Source organism: Panthera uncia, chromosome B4 (genome assembly GCF_023721935.1).
Source record: "Panthera uncia isolate 11264 chromosome B4, Puncia_PCG_1.0, whole genome shotgun sequence".
Lineage (NCBI taxonomy): Eukaryota > Metazoa > Chordata > Mammalia > Carnivora > Felidae > Panthera > Panthera uncia.
Window position 1 is genome coordinate 69,265,612 of NC_064809.1, and position 21,493 is coordinate 69,287,104.

Consider the following 21,493-nt stretch of genomic DNA (forward strand, 5'->3'; position numbering starts at 1 on the left):
TCTATGTTTGCTCCATTATTTTGTTAGGAAAAATTCCTAGAATTGGGATTTCTGAGTTAAAGGATATGCAAATTAAAAAAAAATTTAGCATTTATTCATATTTGAGAGAGAGAGAGAGAGACAGAGAGCGAGGGGGAGAGGGACAGAGACAGAGGGAGACAGAGAATCTGAAGCAGGCTCCAGGCTCTGAGCTGTCAGCACAGAGCCTGATGTGGGGCTCAAACTCATGAAGCGTGAGATTATGACTTTAGCCTAAGTCGGATGCTCAACCAACTGAGCCACCCAGGTGCCCCAAAGGATTTGCAAATTTTGGACTTGCTATTTAGTGCCAATTTGTTTTATGAACTTTGATTTTCAACTTGAAGAAATATTCATTTCTTAAAAAGCAGCCTTTGACCCATTAATTGGGAGAATCTATCCTATAGAAATAACACTGATTTTATGTAAACATATATATAAATATTTATGGGGCTTTACTTGGAGTTCCAAACCCAGTTCCAGTGTGTGTGTGGGAGGGTTTCCACACACCAACGGGCTATTCTCTGGACACCAGCTGGGTGTCCTGCCATTCAGCTCAATTCTGACAGTGTCTACCCAAATGCAGCATTAGATTCCACAGGTTAAGGGTTCAGTCCTACAAGACTTCCCCTGCCCCCACCCACTTTAGATGCGAATTGCAAACCCAAGTTATTACCTATAATTCTGACTGATTGGCAATAAATCAGAGGTTCCCATGATACCCTCCTTCGGTTCAATTAATTTGCTAGAGCAGCTCACAGAACTTTGGAAAACATTTGACTTACTAGATTACTGGTGTATGATAAAAGGATGCAACTCAAGAATAGCCAGAAGGAAGAGATTCATAGCTAGGCATGGTGTTCCCCAACCTGGAAGCTCTTTGAATCCAGTCTTTTTAGATTTTTATGGAGGCTTCATTTCACAGACACAAATGATTAAATCAGTAGCCATGGGTGATGGAACTCAACCTTCAGCCCCTCTCCCCTCCCCAGAGGTGGGGGAGGGAGGCCAGTGAAGTGGGATTGAAAGTTCCAATCTCTAATCACTTTGGCTGGCTCCCTTGTAGCCAGGTCCCATTCTTAGGAGGTATACAAAAGTTACCTTATTAGCATAACAAAAGACACTTTAACAATCTCAATATGTAAGAAATTCCAAAGGTTGTAAGAGCAATGTGCCAGAAATAGGGACAAAGACCACATATATGTCTTATTACAAATTACGATATCATAGGCTCGTAGCAGCAAATAGCTGAAATCAATGTGAATGATCAAAAATAATAAAAAGATTGAATAAATGTGGCTCATCCATGTTACATATTTGTCACCACTAAAAATATCTATATTGAGTATGTTGAGGTTCATGATACTGTTGAAAAGTACAAATTGCAGAGTCATGTGCATGGTAATGTAAAACCAAAAAGCAAAAAAAATACACATATGTAATCACACTATATGTTTTATATGTATTTTATTTGTTTGAACATAGAACTAGTTCTGAAAGGGTATATTCAGATTTTTGAAACTGTATCTTAGGCACTGTATATGAATGAATATGTCTTTGTATCGTTTCACATGCTATAATGGAAAAGTTTTACTTTTTTTTTTTAAAGTTTTACTTTTGAATTAAAAAGTTAATAATAAAACTAAAGAAAAAAAAATCCATAACCCTTACAAACTGCTCTAACTTTTCTGCAAACTGTTTTTCTAAACCAGAAAGGTTCCTGTAGTTCCCAGAGGAATTTCAGGGCTTTGAAGAGTGTGCCTTGAAGTCAGGACGACTTTTATAGTTAACTTAATTGGGATATTATTTTACACAAGGTAACAGCTAAACTATAGGGATTTCTTCAGTTATTGATGTTCTCAGAGGTAATCATTCTCAGAAAGGCTGTTGAAAATGTAGTCAGTTCATATCCTGGCCTGGATCGTGTCAAACATCACTTTTTCAGAAGAAGGAATAGAGGTTGAAATGGCAAAAGTGTATCAATTTAGGAAATTGTTTTCAGAAGTAATCTATAATTTTCAATAGATGAAAGGAAGGAACAAATTTTGTTGGTAGCTAAAAATGTGGAATCAAATAGGGTGGAAATAACAGGGTATAGCTAAATGTGTGCTCTTGGTAGCTCACTAGATTTCTAGAGATTTTGATTGAAATTTTGCCTTTCTAATGGAGAGCATGGAGTATTAAAAGGGAGAAAAACTTTGTATGTCTTAGGCATTTTACGGCCTGGTAACACTAGACAAAAATCATTTTAAAATTAGAAATTTTCGTAATTTAGGAAACCAAAGTAAAATAACTACTGTACTTTATTTAGAAAAGTAAAATTTGTTATTGGTCGTGGATAAGATCTTGATAGTTGAAAGCCCCTGAACAGAGATGATGACACAGTAACTTAAATATAATAGGTGGTCATTTTATAAATGTGAACAAATGGTATTTTGAAAATATTGCAAATACTTCCTGGGAATCTGTGCTTATACTTGATGAGCCAATAAACAAAATATATTTGAATTAAGTTATATATGCTAATTGTAAATGCTAATCATAATGTGAATTATAGGTAAGTTTGTCAAACATAATTAGATCAGGGGTCTGAACATTATAATGTTAATATTATTTTAAAAGGGGTATACTTTAGATACATGTATAGTGTCATCCAAAGCATCTGCTGAAATTATTCTATTCCTGTAAGAGTCTCGGAATTGAAACTTTACTATAATTTCAACATGTCAAGAATAAGTGTTAAAGAATAAGGCAGATTCTATTTTATATTTTCTAAAACTTTATAGGATTTTTTTAAACATTTTATTTAATGTCAATGAAATTGAATTTTGAAATGTAAATGACGAATTTGCATGATGGTTATTGGTGATCATATATTTCAGTATATGACTCCCTTGCTCCCATTGGTGAGGTCAGTGGGAGTGCCATATCACTCTGAAGCAGGCTTTTACCAGCTGTCCTTGTGCAGGTCTCAAAGTATAAATAAATATGGTTTTGCTATTGGTGAGGTGAGTGCATCAGTGTGTATAGCTAAGAGAGGTGCAGAGAGGTGCAGTTCCTACCTCCTTCTCATTTGGGGTCTGATATGGGCTGTGGCTTCTCTACAGAGTTTGGATTCTAAATCATTGTACCCACTTGCTGTGAGAGTCCTGACTCCTATCTGCATATTTATTTCGTCAGTGTATATTTTATCAGCATGCACAGTTGAAGATATTCATTTATTCAAGTTTATGTAACTCAGCTAACTGTTAATTTGTTTCTGCTGCATTTGTGGTAATCTATCCCCAGGCCTTTCTGTGTTATCTTGAATAATTGAGAGCCTGCTGGTACACAGAGCCACATTGCTACAGAGCTGCTGCTAAGCTTCCAAGAGGCTCCCTTCACTTGAGCAAGATGGAAAGTGATTCCAGCTGGCTGGAAAAAAAATACATGAAGTCTGTAATAGACCCTTAGGAAGGAAATCTGTTTCCATCAAGACAGAAGAATGATTTATGTGTAAGAAATATAAACTAAAGACTCCTTTGAGTCATTGGAGTGTCTGTAATATTTTTCTAGTAGCATTTTTCCCCCTTTACTTCATCAGCTTTTTACTAGGAGACTGTCTGAATCTTAGTCTTCTCATTTATAAAATGCAGTGATAATACCTGCCTTCAATTCTACAATTTTTTGAAGATCAGTTAGGGGGATGTGAAGTTTCCTATAAATCATAAATGTATATGACACTGTAAGGCATTGTTTTTTTTCTTCATGTGTTTTCCTTCTTTGCATTTTTTAAAATTACTTTTCATAACTAATGGAACTATATAATGTTACTTAAAAGAATAACATATAACCAACCACGTTACATGGTTAGAGGACTTTTTTTTTATTTTCTCACAAACTTGAATTTGTATCCTTTTTATTTTTCTTGTGCAGAGAAAAATATCAGCCTGTCAATTACTCATGTCCAATCTCAAAATTATATTTCAGAATTAAGTAGGTGAGGCTTTGCAGAAGCTTGGGAGACATGAGGAATTACAGATGAATGCCAGCTCCTTCTGGGTGTGCGATTCCCAAAGAAAACGTTATGTTGACTGATCTCAGTTAGTGGTGCCAGTGAGTGTAACTGGGTGCAGGGGTCCCTGAAGACTGGCCTGCAGACCCAGGGACAATGCTTTTTTTCTTCACCCGTTTTCCACCAAGCCAGAGCCGTGTAACCTCTTGGTGCTGCAGGTTCTCAAAGTGATTGTATTTCACTGCTCTCGTAAACACATCTTGTAAAAGAAACAAGGTTGTCTTTTAAACTTGTGCTCCTGCTAGACAAGAAAAATAAAACCCAGTCAGTCTCCTTTCAGGACCTTTTCATTTAATGAGAAGTCAAACCTTTTCATTTTTGTTAAGAATGCTTTTGTATCAAGTTCCCATTTTTCATGTAGAAATACAATATATTATGAAGAGAGGACTGATAGGCCATTTATACTTTTGCTATCTGTGATTCTGTAAGTTCTAACTAGCAGAATTGGTTAAATAGAGAATTCTAAAACCCATAATTATGAGATGTTTATTAAATCCACTTAAAACAATTTTTTTTAAGGGGCACCTGGATGGCTCAGTTGGTTAAGCGTCCCACATTGGCTCAGGTTCTGATCTCATGGTTTGTGAGTTCGGGCCCTGTGTCAGGCTCTGTGCTGGCAGCTCAGAGCCTGGAGCCTGCTTTGGAGTCTGTGTCTCCCTCTCTCTCTGCCCCTCCCCTGCTTGCCGAGTCTGTCACCCTCTCTCTCTCTCTCTCTCTATTTTTGAGAGAGAAAGAGAGAATGCCAGGGGAGTAGGAGCAGAGAGAGAGGGGAGACAGAATCCTCAGCAGCTTTGCACTGTCTGCTCAGAGCCCGACATGGGGCTCAAACTCATGAACCATGAGATCATGACCCGAACCCAAACCAGGAATCAGATGCTTAACCAACTGAGCACCCAGGCACCCCATATTAATTCCACTTTTTACTTTTATTTTTTTAATCTACTTTTTAAATGCACTTTGAAAAAAATTATACATGTGACATGTACCATCCATCTTTTGTATGTGACAGTTGCAACTTTTGGTCTAATTACACTTCCCTATGTATTTTTTGCTTGGCTGTGTCAGTAAAAGATATTATTAAATATGGCTAGGATTTATTTTATTTTATATCTATAGGTAATTCGTCAGTTCAAAGATGATTGACATGAAGAGAATTTAGGCCAATTATTTTCATCTGATTTTCATATGATTTATAGCAAGAGAACATTTGTGCATTCTTTTAAGTCAGTGGTAAGCATGAGAAAAAAACCTACTTGCAGTTTTGCTTGTACATTGAATGTTTAGTTTTTTAATCAGAAATTAAGTTTAGTGCCAAGTGAAATAGGTTAGATTTCTCTAGACGTGCATTGTCCAATACAGCAGCCATTAGCCCTATGTGGCTCTTAAGCGCTTGAAATGAAGCCAGTGTGATTGAGATGTATAGGAAGTGTAAAATGTACACCAGAATGAATACAAAGAAAATATGTCAAGTATTTCACTAATTTAATGTTTTGTTAATCATTTTTATATTGATCGCATCTGGAAAGATTTTGGATATATTGATTAAGTAAGATATATTATTAAAATCCATTTCACCTTTTCTTTAACTTTTTAGTGTGATTACGGGAACATTTGAAATTGCACATGAGGCTCTCATTATGCTTCAGTTTATCAAGTTACCTTACCCCTGATTTTGAGAGCAGTTGAAAAAGGTTTGCGCTTTATGGAAGCATACGTTTTTGTTGTCTCACATCAGACATTGTGTTAGAATTACTTTAAGAGCTCGCTCATCTCTTAGAGGTTTCCTTTATGAAAAGGCGATCTTGAATTCACTTTGGGCCGGGGAGAATAAACAGGTAGCTTAGCTGTGTGTATAACGAAAGCTCTTCTTCTTAGGGATAGAGCACCGTCTTGTGGAATGTACTGAATATAGCAGTTTATGCAATGATCAGCTGGAAATTTTAAGATCGCGGAATAGGCAAATTGTTTATGTCAGACATTTGGAGAAGAAAACTAAAACTAACAGTAAAGATGTTCACTTCTCCGTAGCATGTGTTTTCATTACCAGAGTATGAGACAGTGCAGTAAGAACATTTTGATTTGGTGTGCTTTTTAAAAAATAGAAAGGCCTCATTCAGGTCTTTGTATTATTTTTTTCCCTCAAATTTCTGAGGTTTTTGTGTTTCATTATAAAAAGAAGTAGGTTTTCATATTTTGCCCTTTTTTCTATGTAAAAGTTGAGTGTATTTAAATTATTTAATCCATACAAATAAGCTTCATTAGATACATGAGGAAGAAGAGGTATATCAACAGTCATATTACATTTTCTCAAGAATTGTTTTAGTTATTCTGGAGACAAGCGTTTTAAAAAGGGAAACATTGTCTAAAGAACCTTGTTCATGTATTTTTTGTTATTTTTGTTTCTTCTTGATGTATTATATATACATACAAGGATTAAGTATTCAAATCATACCTCTTTACCACTATATTTCATTTCAAAGTCTGCCAAAAATAACTGCCAAATCACTGAGCTCTTAATACTGAGAACAGAATACACTTCTCGTGATTTAGAATTTCATTAATCAAGTCCATCAAAACAATTAAGGCCAGTATGCAGCCAATCAGCTAAACAAAATTCTCCAAAGCATTTACTGCCTTTTCAGACTGACTTAAGAAAGAGTAGTTCTGAGAATAGTTGTAAGAGAATGGATTAGTTGGATCTCCCTTTCGTGTGGAGACCCCATTTCTAAAATTGTATGGCTTTATACATATTACTTTCCTTGGAATCCAACAATAATATGAAAAACAATCCTGATTGGTTTTCATAACGTAATATAGATGCCAGGGCAGAACACATGAAACCAAGGAGCTAGCCAACCAAATCTGTCCTAAGGAAGGAAACATGGTAAGATTGACCTATTGACCTACTCCATTAGTAAAAGGAGCTAGAATGTACCCATATTGACAGCAAAGAGCTAAAATAATTGTTTCATACTTATGAAAACATGACTAGCCTATTGCTTATTAGTTAAAAAGCTTTCATGAGTTTCTGTGGGGACTTTTACATAACTATTTAATATTCCATTGCATTACTATGATTTGTTAGATAAATACATTCTGAACTGGATTAAAAAAGCCACTCAAACCCACTTTCCCAAAAAGTCGTTTTTTATAATTTACAGTATTAGTTTTAATGGTAACGATTTTTTCAGTTCTCTTTAGCATCTCCAGAAATCTATGCTAGTTTCATGGCCTCCAGTAAAGGTTTCTGTTGCTGAGATGCTGAGAGATCTTGACCCAGTGTCCTCCTGGAGAGAGGACCATGTTTTTGTAGGGATGTATCCACTCAAGTGGAATCTTCCAAACAACCATCTTGGCCATCTCCTATGTTCTTGCTCCACTCCTGTTGTTTTAGTTTTCCTATCCCACCCCATTTATGAAAGTAAGGCAGTGTGCCAAAAAAACACCTCATGGCTTAGCAGCAAACATGGTCACTTGAGAGCGGGGTGGCCACATGGCCTCTTTTGGTGTGAACAATTCAGCTTTGTGTGTATTTGTCCTAGTCAAGCCTGGCTCTGTAAGCACATTGTCTGAGATCAAGGTGCCCCACACCCAGGTAGGCTTGTTGTCAACACATGAGCTTCAAAGAGAACAGGATACGACTTCCCTCCCTACTGTTCGTTTGATCTTAATAGAGATTTAAGGGCCTCACCTATTTTCATTGAGGGGTTGAATGGCTGCATCTGTTGTTACTCTCTCCCAAAGCAGGAATCAGCGCTGCTTCTTGAGACAAAGCTAGAATCCATTACTTAATGGAGATTCCTAGGAGAAAAGGTTATTTCATGTTTTGTAAATAGCTGTTCCTTAGAGAGGGCAATGATTAATGCAGGCTGAGCACAAAGAATATACTTTTCTTCCTGCTATTTCCTGCAGTGTACACAAAACCGATATAAAACAAATTCTTGCAGGTTGTGATGATAGTATCATGAAATAGTAAACAGTGGGAGGGCAGAATTTGGTGGGAAATGTAGGGGATTTTACAAGAAACTAAACCAAATATGTTCCTTAAAAAGGTGCAACCGGAGTCCTCTTTGGGTTTCATCTGTTTTGTGGCCATGCCTTTCAGCCAGTGCAAATGTGGGATCTTAGAATCTCAGAACAGGGGCCCCTTCTGTAGGAGAGACAAACACTCTGACTCCACCAGCTCTGATGTGCTGCTTCTCACTGCAAGGCCTGGAGGGCAGGAAGGGGCAGCAGAAGTTACACTCACCAGGGATCAGATTGAGGACTGTGGTAGCTCCAACACCCAGGAAAAGACCTATCTACTCAAAAACAGCAGTGATGAGAAGACAGTTCCATAGACTAGGTATGGAAGCAAAGTGGGTATGGAATTAAAGATTAGATTGTATTCCTGGAGGTGAAACCATTTGTTTCTTTTGCAGCAAAGGTCATATCAGGTGTTACGGGTACCTTCCCTCTGCTCTACATTGCAGCCTATGTCTCTAAGATGGCCCCATGTGTCTTTGTATAGCTGGTATTTCAGAGATAGCCTGTATTTGGAGCCACTCTGTGGAAGTAGAGTAAAGCAAAAGAGATCCTATAGAATAATACAAGCACCTGGATCTAGCAGAAAAGTCAAGTTCAGGGGCGCCTGGGTGGCTCAGTCGGTTAAGCATCCGACTTTGGCTCAGGTCATGATCTCATGGCTTGTGGGTTCGAGCCCCAGGTTGGGCCCTATGCTGACAGCTCAGAGCCTAGAGTCTGTTTTGGATTCTGTCTCTTTCCGCCCCTCCTTGCTCATTCTCTGTCTCCCTTGCTCTCTCTCTCTCTCAAAAAATAAATAAACATTAAAAAAATAGAAAAATCAAGTTCAAATATTGGTTCTGCCACTTAATAGATGTGTAACCTTGGGGCCTGGGTGGCTCAGTCAGTTACGTGTCTGACTCCTGGTTTTGGCTCAGGTCATGATCTCACAGTTTGTGGGTTCAAGCCCCATGTCAGGCTGTGCGCTAAGACTGTGGAGTCTGTTTGGGATTCTTTCTCTCTCCCTCTCTCTCTGCCCCTCTGCAGCTTGTGCATGGGCCCTCTCTCTCTCAACATAAATAAATAAACATGAAAACAAATTAAAAAAGCATACTTAAAAAGATAAATGTGTAATCTTGAACAATTTACTTACTTTCTCTGAGCATCACCAGCTTCATATCTGCAAAGGGGACATAGTACTTACCTCATAGTTTTGAGGATTAAATGAAATATAATAATTTTACCTGGCATGTTGTAAATGCTCAATAAGTGCTAAGTTACTATTATGTATGAGACTCTATATAGTATGAATAATACTTTCTCATACCTTATTGATCAGATATGTCATCCATTAGCCCAACAAGTGTTTTATAAATGCAAGCTATACATTATTAGGAGTTTATGTCATCAGTACACATGAATGGCTACTACAGGAAAGTATCTCTAAACTCATGTTCCATTGATAATAAATAGAAGGGAAGTGATATTTGCTGAGCTCTTACCGTGTATTTTTTTGTACATAATCTTAGTTTATTATTATACGAACTTAATAAGATCAGTACTATTATGTTTTCTGTAATAATGAAGAAACCAAGGATGGAAGAATTTAAGTTGCCCAAGCTCATGTAGTTAGTTGTGGCACTGGAATGGTTTTGTTTCAAAGCAGGATTTATGCCTTTTCTCCTTTCATTTTCTTAGTAAACAACTTTCAGGGGGTATGCTATAATTACTTTTCTGAAATTGTGAAGATAGCAATACATAGATTCATTTACATTTCAATCTTGGAACAACAGGTAAATCTTTCACCTCCCAAGCGACCATTGGACTATGGCCGTTGAGGAAGGGAGCATGAGGTTGGGGAAGGCAGCTCTCTTTAGAAAAGGATGAATCTTGGAAGGAGCTGAAAAGCTGTCAGCTAAAAACCTTCCCAGCAGCTTGGGAAATAAGTCCACCTGTCGTGAGGGGGAGGATCTGGGATATGTAGCCCAGCATCCATGACACCTTGTGTGATATGTAATTCAGAAAAAGGAGGAGAGTAACATTTAATGTAGGAATATAGATTAATTTTCAGTGTTCTGTTTTCAAAGCAGTTACAAAATAAACTGAAGCTTAAGTTTTGGTGTATTTCTTCCAAGTGCTAACAATTCTCTCTGCCGCTTTTACACAAAGTTGACTGTTTCCACACTTTGGTCTGGACTCTAACATCACTATTGACAATCTGTGAATAAATCTCACCTAACGTAGTGACAAACTCCTTTTCTCTTATAGAGAGAAATTTTTATGTACGTACGTACTGCCATTTTAGATGGGTTTAAGGTAAAAGTAGTGTCTTTCTTTTTCTTTTTCATCAGATTTTAGGCCTAGAGATAAGAAATTTATCTAAGAGTTATTTTCTTTTTTTAAATTATGTTTATATATTTATTTTTTGAGGCAAGGAGAGGGAGACAGCGTGCATGCAAGCCAGGGAGGGGCAGAGAGAAAGGGAGAGAGGGAATTCCAAGCAGGCTCCATGCTGTAAGCTCAGAGCCCAATGTGGGACTCGAACCCATTAACCGTGAGATCACGACCTGAGCCGAAACCAAGAGTCAGACGCTCAACTGGTTGAACCACCCAGGCTCCCCTGACGGTTATTTTCTTATGAATGCTATTAAAGAAGGCATTGATTCAATTCAGTTCAATTAGGCATCATGTTAATATGTATTTAAAAGGTATTTTAATTTTTTTTTTAATCTAAAGAGGAGATCTGGGTGAGAAGACAGTGCTTTATTTTTGTTACTCTTTTGTTGATTCCTTAAGGATTTCCTCAGAGAGATGATCATGAACATTGCCTGTTGTTTTCAAGGACCGTTCTCTTCCACATCTAATACCTTCTTACTTTACTGAGAGGTATGAGATAATCATTCTGTCATCTTTCCATTTTGTCTTCCATACTTTAAGATTTGTCTGTTTTTTTTTTTTTTTTTATATGATCTTCCTTCTTTCCATACCATTTGTTGAGTATTTGTTGAGTGTATACCATGTTAGGTACTCTTCTAGGTGCTTGGAATAGGCTAGTGAATGAGACGCACAAATGTCCCTGCCCTCACTGAGTTTACAGAATAATTTGCATTTATATTCTTAATCTTATTTTTGTTCTTAAGCCCATCTCCTAGTGTTTTCTTTGGCAAGTGCCTCTTGAACCTTTAAGCTTTCTACATGATTTTTTTTTTAATTTTTTTTTTTTTAACGTTTATTATTTTCGAGACAGAGAGAGACAGAGCATGAACGGGGAGGGGCAGAGAGAGAGGGAGACACAGAATCGGAAGCAGGCTCCAGGCTCTGAGCCATCAGCCCAGAGCCCGACGCGGGGCTCAAACTCGCGGACCGCGAGATCGTGACCCGAGCTGAAGTCGGACGCTTAACCAACTGAGCCACCCAGGCGCCCCTCTACATGATTTTTTAAAAGTATACTCATAACTGCTTATTCAAATATAATTTTCTTATTATCAGACTACCTGAAAACCACCATGCTCTCTTATTTTTTCCCTCCATTATTTAAGAGTAGTCCACAGTTCGTGTCTCCCCTTCCTTAATTCCCCTTCATTCTTTAACCTCTTGTAATCCAGTGGCTTACCTTAAAAGTTTGTGAAAGTTTCCCTTGGGAAAATATACTCACATAATCATCTTCCTTTGCTTCCACGGCTACCATCGTATGCCAGTCTGGGACATTGCAGTTCTTTCCTACCTGGTCTCTTTGTCAGTAATGACTTCAATCTTTAAATCCACCTTGTAGGGGCGCCTGGGTGGCTCAGTCGGTTAAGCGTCCGACTTCAGCTCAGGTCACGATCTCACGGTCCATGAGCTCGAGCCCCGCGTCGGGCTCTGGGCTGATGGCTCAGAGCCTGGAGCCTGCTTCCGATTCTGTGTCTCCCTCTCTCTCTGCCCCTCCCCCGTTCATGCTCTGTCTTGCTCTGTCTCAAAAATAAATAAACGTTAAAAAAAAAAAATTAAAAAAAAAATAAATCCACCTTGTAAGCTATTGGTCAAATATTTCTTGTGTTGGGAGGTCCCCAAGACCAACCCCAGGTTCGAGGATTCACCAGGAGTCGTCACAGACTTCAGCATATATAAGTACTCAACGTACATGATTATATTGAAAGTATACAAAGCAAAGTGAATAAAGGGAAAAGGCACATGGGGCAAAATCTTGGGGAAAGCAGGCACAGCCTTCCAGAATTTTTTTCCCAGTGTGAAGGCACAATAGGACACAATTCTTCTAGCGAGGAGTTGTGACAATATGTGTAAGATGTTGCCAACCAAGGCAGCACACTAGAGACTCAGTGACCAGAGTTTTTATTGGGGGATGGTTACATAGGCATCCTCTGCTTGGCACATATCCAAATTCCAGATTCCCAGAGGGAAAGCAGGTGTTTAACATAGGCCATACTGTGTATACAAAAAGTTTAGCTACCGTGAGATAGCCTTCTTAGTTATAGAATGGTGGGAACCCTTCCAAAGTCTAACTTCCCACATGCCAGCCCAGGGCTGGCTTTGCAAACAGGCCTTTCTAAGGATAGGCATTCAGGCCTGCTACAATAAATTGTTTTGTTTTGTTTTGTTTCATTTTGTTTTTTTGTGCACTTCTCCTGAAGTATAGCTCTGATATTCATTCATGAAGTATTTATTGAACATCTACAATGCATTGGGCACTGTGTACTAGAGAGTACTAGAGATACAGTGGTGAATAAAATAGATAAAATCTCTGTCTTATGTTGCTTTTGTTCTAGAAAGGGAGATAGTTTTAAAAATGTTACATGGTAATCATGGCTATGAAAGAAAATAAAGCAGTTTGATGAGATAAAGAGCAATGGGATGGGGTGAACACTTTATTAGATGGGAAGGCCTAGCTGAAGAGATGAGATTTTAGTAGAGACTAAAAAGAGCATCCAGGCAAAGGCAACAGCAAGCGAAAGGTGTGGACGTGAAATGAGGTATATTTCAGAACCAGCGAGAAGATTAATATAGATGGGGTGGAATGTGGAAGGTAGAGAATATAAGAAGAGTGTAGAGAAATAGGCAGAAACCAGATTATGTGGGCTGTCTCAGAGGCCATGGTAGGAGTTTGAATTTCATTCTAAATATGATAGAAATTTCTCCAAGCATTTTGAGCGGGGAGTGACATAACCCAATTTATATTTAAGATGATCATAGTAGTTGCTGTGTCAGAAACTAGGGCAGAAGGGTAAGAGGGCAGGAGTGGAAGGTCAGAGGCAAATTCAGTGCTATTCTAGAAGTCTTAACATCATGGAGGCCTGAACTAAGGTGGGAGCCAGGGAGAGATGAGAAGATATTATGACACTTTAACTGCTTCAGAGTCTAATCGCTCAATGATCTGCAGTATGTAGTTCTGATACCTTACTCTGACCTTTGACACATTTTTGATCTTGAACACACCTTATTCCCACTAAAAATTTCTCAAAATTTTCTCTTATATATGTCATATTTAAGTCAGCCTAAAAAAAAATAAAAAAAAAAAGAAAAAAATAAGTCAGCCTAACTCTTTAGCCATTACTTAAATATGATAGATTTTCTCATCTCCGTAATTTGTGTAATGCTTGTGTCTCCGTATGAAAAGTTAAAATCCCCTTTAGCTATTATTTTGCATCCAAATGTTACCTATTTTTCAAAGCTCCCTTTCCATGAATTCTTCCCTATTTTCTTATTTTCTACTCTGGAATTAATTTCTCTTTTGTGGCCTCCTATATTTCACTTCTCTATTGCTACCTAAAAATATAACCCAAACTTTTTGGCTTAAAATACCAATTTTACTTTGCTTATGATTTTGTCGGTCAGAAATTCAGGAAGGGCTCAACCACACTGTTCACCTTATACGTCATCAGCGAGGGTAGCTGAGACTGAAGGATCCGTTTCTGAGATGACTTCTTCCCTCACAAGTTTGGCACCTCAGTGCTTCTAGGCCTTTTTCCATCTCCACCTGGTATCTTGTCCTTCAGGGCTTTGGTTTCTCACAGCCTGACAACCGCTAATATGAAGGCTGAGGCCTCTCAGAGAACAAGATGGAGGCTGCAAGTTCTCTTATAGGTTAGATCTGGAACTGGCACACTGTCACTTTCACTCTACTCTATTGGTCACTGAATTCACAGGCCAGCCAAGATTCAAGGAAGTGAGGGAAAAGGCTTTGTTCCTTGCCAAAAGAATGACGTGGGCATACAAGGAGGAAAGGAATTAATGGCAGCCATCTTGGAAATAGCTATCACACCCGAACACTTTACTCAAATTTCTATTTTCACAGTGTTCCTTTGTATTATATGTATTTATATAGATGTCTCATATCCCTTATTAGATCTTTGAGGGAGGGAAAGTTCTTTGAGGGAGGGAATGGTGGCTGGTTTGTCTTCATAGCCCTAGTTTCTAATCGGTTGTCTTATATATCATAGATTTTTAATGTCTGTCTCTTGAATAGAATTTACATGGCAATATTTGTAGGAAACACATGCCAAGTTGAAAAAATAACTCAGTGTAATTGATAATTATTGAATATCTACTAAATTCAATAGATTGATTCATTGTAGGGATTAAACATTTCTTACATGCGAATATTTTCACAGTTTACAGAGAAATGAAAGTCATTAAACATTTACTGGACAAAGTTTTGTGACGCATATACTGTGGGGGGTACAAAAATAAATAACACCATCTTTAACATACATTTTAAAATTTGGTTCTCACAGCAGTTGTCCAAGATGTGTGGAGGGAATTTTCCAGCGTTGTATTACAGATGAGGAATAGTCGAGGGGGCTTTTGGCAGATCTGGACCTATAATTTAGTCTCTTTATTTCCAAGGCAGTAATACTGCCTACACCATGTTGAGGTCTAATGCTTAGTTTATGATCAGTGGCCTTCAGAATATGGCCCATAATACCTCTTACTGCTTTTATGCCTTTTTCCATTTATACATCTTACTACTCTTCAAGTACTAGATAGACTTGTCTTATGACCAGCTCCCAAACTTTCTCATAATTTTGCTGATATTTCCCCTTATTTATTTATGCTTTAATATTTAATGTTAAAATATTAATATTGATTGAAGTGCTGCTTCGTGGCTAATACTGTACTAGGCACTAGAGATACAAAGGTGAGTGGAGAATATTTCTTACCCTCAAGGGACTCTCAGCCTAGCAGCAGAGGCAGTGTCGTCTAGATAAGGCTTTATTCCTGTCCCTCTTTTTTTCCCATCTCTTTTTGAAATCCTGTTCATTTTCAGAGGCCATCAAAAATGTCCCTTCCTCTATGAATTCATTTTTATTTCCTCTGGTCATCTTATCACTTTTATATGGTAGTTTTCATATTGTTCACAGTTAGTAATTATACAGTTGTCCTCAACTTCTTTTAGTCTCCTACTCTGCTGACATTTAGGAAAAAAAATTTAGGTTCAGTTTATAGTATCTAGTATGGTGTAGGCACCTCCACGTTTTGAAATGCTGATTAAATTATAACAGACACTTCTAGGTTGCTTGAAACAAACTTCTTTCTTTCTTTCTTTCTTTCTTTCTTTCTTTCTTTCTCTTTCTTTCTTTCTTTCTTTCTTTCTTTCTTTCTTTCTTTCTTTCACTCCACCCTTCTTATACACCCTTCTGGAATTCTACCTCAATCTGTAGCCTCTACTGAAGACATTGGTGGCCATGATTATATTATATGACTTACTCCTACTGATTAGACTTGGAATGTATACATGACCCATGGCTTGTCAACTCATTAGCTCAAGCACAGCTGATCAACTTGTCAGATTCTTGAATGAATTTGTACTAAGACAGGGAAGTTTCAGTTTGTGGTGGGTTTTTTGTTTTGTCCTGTAGTTTCTTTTTGAGTCAGGCAACCATATTGGTCTGTGTACAAGGAGAGGAAGCTACTCAAGAGAAAACTTGGAGATGAGATTCATCATATAGACTCTGAGATGGTGGCTTTTTTGGTCCTAATTGTTTCTCAGTTCAGCGTCCTGTGAGTCTGAACTTCACATTAGTTCCTTTCTTCATGAGATTGCCTTTCAGATTATTAAATAAATCCTCCTTCACTTGACTATTTCTTTGTAACTTAAAACGCTTTGACTGAAACATTGCCAGATTCAATCTTTTCTCAGTCCGTATCTGCCTCTACCTCTCACTGAATTTTTAAACTACTGCGAAGAACTGCATTGTAGAACGTTTGCTTTTGTTAGCTTTTAAGGCACTGATTATTCCAATTCCCTACTTACTTGACAACTCCTTGTGTGTTTGCCTTTCTTTTTAGCCTACTAAATATGGGCATTTCCTGAGGTTTTACTCGTACCTTTGTTTCCTTTGTCCACACTTTCTCTCTTGTTCTTGTCTATTCTCATGTTATCAGCTATCATCTCTATGAAGGCAACTATTAAATATACTACACATGCACACACATACACACACACACACACACACACATTTTCTCCTCAATTCTACTATTTGCTTAATTGGTATCTGAAACTTAAGAAGTCAAAACAGAATTCTTTATTTTTCCCTCCAGATGAGTTAATATAGTTACTGGATAATATTTGAAGTACTTCCTCACTCTGAACCCTATGAATCTGAGTTCTCACGACTTTTAAATTTTCTTTTAATGGTGTTATTTTTCTTTTAATACTGTAGCTGTAATTTTTTAAAATGTTTATTTACTTATTTATTGAGAGAGAGAGAGAGAGAGAGAGAGAGAGAGAGAGAGAATTCCAAACAGGTTCCAAGCTCAGCACAGAGTCTGACATGGGGCTAGATCTCATGACATTGAGATTATGACCTGAGCTGAAATCAAGACCTGAACACTCAACTGACTGAGCCACCCAGGTGCCCCTGTAGCTGTAATTTTTTAATACTCTTCTGGGTAATTTAATATCAAGCTAGACTTTCATGATATATTTTGATTAAGAATAGATTCTACCTGAGTAATAATTAATTTTTTTAATGTTAATTTATTTTTAAGAGAGAGAGTGAGACAGAACGTTGGTGGGGGAGGGCCAGAGAGAGGGAGACACAGAATCAAAAGCAGGCTCCAGGCTCCACACTGTCAGCACAGAGCCCGACGCAGGGCTCGAATCACGAACTGTTAGAACATGACCTGAGCCGAAGTTGGACGCCTAACCAACTAAGCCACCCAGGCGCCTCCTACATGAGTAACAATTAATGATAATAGACCCTACATGAACCCCACATTTCTAGACCTGGCTTAGATCTGGCTGTGGGATGGGGAACTATTTTCATCTCATCTGTAATCCACTTTAGATACCTAGGATACAGGAAAATAGTGACTCCAGAGTCCTAGGAGTGAGCTGATCTTGTTGACCTAACATAGTATCCCCTAAATAGTTTTTGTGGGCTGGAGCACCATGTGCTGTTGGTGTTGGATGACTTGCCTCATGGTGTCCAGCACAGTGGTTAGTTGTACTCTAACAGACTGCATCTTTTACATAACACTTTTCTTGAAATACAACTCCTGAACTGATTTTTAGCATTTGCAATAGAACCAGAGTCTGACAAGATCTGCAGAAAGTTAGGATTGGCTTTAAGATGAAAGTGGCCTTAAAAGTAGTTAGAAAAGTAATCTATCTGACTGATTTCAGAATGTCCAGATTCTTTCTCCAGCCAAAAAAGACAGCAGTCAGCTTCCGCTTGGCATGGGACGCTATCGGCCAGTGGATATCTTTCAAATATATGTGATATGCAGATAACCAAGCATTGTGTCAAGATCAAAAAAGATGTTAGGAATGAAATCCCTGTCCTTACACAAGAATTTTTCAGACTGTTGAGAACTGTATACAAGTTCTAATTCAACCACATGAGAGCAGCTGATGATTATGTTATTTTGTTTAGACTCATACTGCCTGAAGTCTGGTCTTAAATATGTTTAATTAGGAAATCTAAAATAGTTCCCTTGGCTAACTGATGTCATCCAATAGCAATGAGCTTTGTAAGGCATGAAGTAAAAGTTGGGTTATCTAGAGCACAGTTTACTGAATATCTTTACTGATGGGCCCTTAATCTAGACCATAGTGGAAATTTATGATCATAATTTGTGAAAGATTCTGACCTGTCTTCTAGACTATCAAAAAGATAAACTTATTTTCAGTGTATGTTAGGGATTTTATTGTGTGCAATATAAAACATTGGTAGTCCACATAGGCATTTTAAAGTAGCAATGCTAAGCAGCCTTATTTCTTGATCATTCTGAATGAATGGGAATTTACTGCATCATGAATTCAGCATACTGGAATCATGTGGAAAGTAGTATTTGTATTTTCCTAATATGCTAATTCAATGAGCAGAAGATGTTTAAAATTCATTTTAGGTGTATTTGCCCCACATTTAATTCTTTTTGAAGTGAGAATGTATCAAAACCACTAACTTTCAGTAGCTGTAAAAAGAACTACTATTTATTGACCACTTGCTCAATGCCCAGCACTGTGCAGGTTACTTTACATGCATTCTCTTTACTTGTCCTATCTTGAATTAGCAGAATCCTTAGGCCTAAGAGTGTTTTAAAAAGAAAATGAGCTTCAGAGGTAGTCAGAACTGGATTTGCCATTATGTAGATATGTGACCTTGTACAAACTGCTCTTATCTCTGAAGAGGTTTGTTACGGGGTTCATAAACACTTATTTCATCCTCATATGCGTATTAATATAAAGTTGGTCAAACTTGGTAGGCATTCAGTAAGCGTTTATACTAATCCTTTCTTGTTGAACTGATTGGGTACAAATTGAAGATGAATTTTTATTTTGAAATTTGGAGTCCACCTATGGTTTTCCCAACCTATTCTCAAAATGTCTGATTCTTCTAACTATAATAAAAATCTTCTGGTGGGATTAGACAGCAGGAGATTGCTACAGCATATTGCATTTGACTAGGATAATTAGATACATTGTTTTTGGTGTGTTTGTTTGTTTACCTGCTTGTTTTTTTCTTAAGATCCAGCTTAGAGATCTGCTGGGGCAGCGTTCTCAGGATAGGGGCAGGCACCATGCAGAGGTAGATTAAGAAATTGCGGCATTAAGCATCTCTCTTGAGAAATCATCTCTGTTGATTAATTAAGACATTAAAAGAGAAATCAATCAGATCCTTTATTATACTTGAGGGTACCCACATGCTTTAAAATTATTTTACATTCTAATTCTTTTTTTAAGGTTATTTAAAAAGCAATGCATGCTTAGTCTAGAACATTTTGAAAGCATAGAACTAGATGAAAAAAAGAGATAGAGATGGAGACAGAGATAGTGGTAGAAAGAAAGGTATGAAAAAGAAAATTAGAATCGCCTGCTATTCCATCACTCTTGACTAACCTCAATGAAGTTTTGTTTCTGGATGCTTCCCATTTTGTTAAATAATAAAAGATAGCATCATTTGTGAAGACTATATGGTTTCCTATTATATAGATACCCTGTAATTTTTTGAATCTAGTTTGGGAATTGGAACTAGATATGCCCTTGAGTGGAGGAGGTTGAGGATGAGATAGGATGTGGGACCAGGACATAACTCTGGATACTGGGAGAGAAATCCATTCAGGAAGGTACTTTGGGGTGTACAGAGAGCAGATGTAATGGTTTCATCAGGACAGAGACCCAGGCACAGAGAGAAGTGAGCAAGGGACCCAGTTAACTACATCTAGAGGATCAACTTAAACTTGGTTTCAGGAACAAGGCAGAAGCCTAGTTGTTAAACTTTGCCAAAGAGTCAGTTATCAGAGTTGGACCAAGAACAAGGTTGACTTGCTATCTAGTGCTCCATATTGAGCTAAAGTTCCCTTCTCATGAGGATGCTATTGGTCCAAAGCCCGAGATAAGACTGGATACCCAGGAGAGATTAAGTGGCTCCCACTGTGGAGAGAGAAGACATGGGGGTAGGAGGGTATTGGAATCAGACAGATCACAGTAGTATCACCCAAAGGTGATTATCAATGTTTCAGAAGTTAGAGGGATATATGGTGACCCAGAGGAGCCAGTCCTAGATTTAGTGCTATTTAACACTTGCATTAAATTGGCAAATTAGAGAATAAATCACTAATTACTCAAATGACATTAACTAAAAAATACTAGCTTGGACATTGGGAAATAAGGTTTCAACATTATTGTGAAAAACTGGATAAATGATTAAAACCCAACAGTAGCTTAGCAAAGACAAATGCATAGAGGTACCTTTAAATAGAAAAATAAATGGTACAAATAAATTATTTCTACTAAGTTGCAGACCAAAGGATTGAAAAATCTTTATTTTCTGCTTGATCTTTTCTGGAAAACTCATGAGGTATTGATGGAATTTTAAAACTGTGACATTAGTAACTTTATTCTTGCCAGTTTTAAAGTCTCCTGAAATTTACTTGATTTTGTAGACTCCAGTTACATTTAGAATACGAATAAAATATTTATAAGACCTCTCTTGGTGCCACTTGGCAGGTACTTTTCAGAATATGTATTGTATTTTTTTTTTTTTTTTTTTGGCTACAAGTCAAGGAAAGTGGATACCATGAAATTATGAAAAAGAAAATCTGGTTTCTCTAGTGCTGGATGGGAAAAGGTCACTGAGCATTACTAATTACTGCTTTTGCTGGTGTTTTAATAAGACCTTTTCAAAGAAATTGAATGTTGAGGACATGAGGTCAATTGAGTACAAGACAGAATTATTGAATAGAGAATAGAGAAAAATACAAATTAGCCAAAAAGACCTCAGAATGAGTCATCCCAGTTTTCTTAAGTGGAAATATCAGTGCAGCAGAAAATTTTATTAGAATAATTTCCTTGTGTTGCATTAGTAATCTGCATTTAGTCTCATTTATGATTATTCTAATATTTTAAAACTATAATCCATTGACGTTGGCTCATTCTTTTTTAGATAAAGACAAGATGAAGAAGTTGTGATAAGGGAACGTTAATAGCCTGAGATGTGGGCTTCTGGAGAGCTTGGATGTTAGAGAAAATGTAAAAATGTCTGATATAACTGCACTTAAAAATAAAGTTTCTACCAGTGGCTCTTTTTCTTGGAGATTTTTCAATGCAAGCAATGTTCTTTATCTGGCAGGTCAACCCAGCCTGGGCCATTTATATGCCTAGCCATGGTTATCTAGTTATCTGACCTCCTGGAACAGGAACCCTGTCCTTTCTAATCTTCCTACCACCAAGAGTGTTTAATTCTACCTCAATGACTCCTTTATGTACTCAAATACCGTCATTCTGATGTCTTAACTTTTTCTTCCACAAAATGAAACAAAGCCCAATTCTTTCATTTTTGTCACTATCATATTTAATGATTGTGCATTCAGAGTATTGTGTTCTATCCTAATGAATGCATGGTCATTTTGCCAGATAGTATAATTTGAGAAAAGAAGCACTTTATTTTTCCTAAGATCAATTTGTTTTAGAAACTT

At 37.4% G+C, this 21,493-nt stretch overlaps 1 long non-coding RNA gene across 1 annotated transcript; it reads left to right on the forward strand.

The window, feature by feature from the left end:
• Positions 1-10,875: 10,875 nt before the first annotated feature.
• Positions 10,876-21,097, forward strand: LOC125918989 (uncharacterized). Its single transcript, XR_007456655.1, has 2 exons — positions 10,876-10,960; positions 20,962-21,097. It is a non-coding gene; the product is annotated as an uncharacterized LOC125918989 (long non-coding RNA).
• Positions 21,098-21,493: the final 396 nt, after the last annotated feature.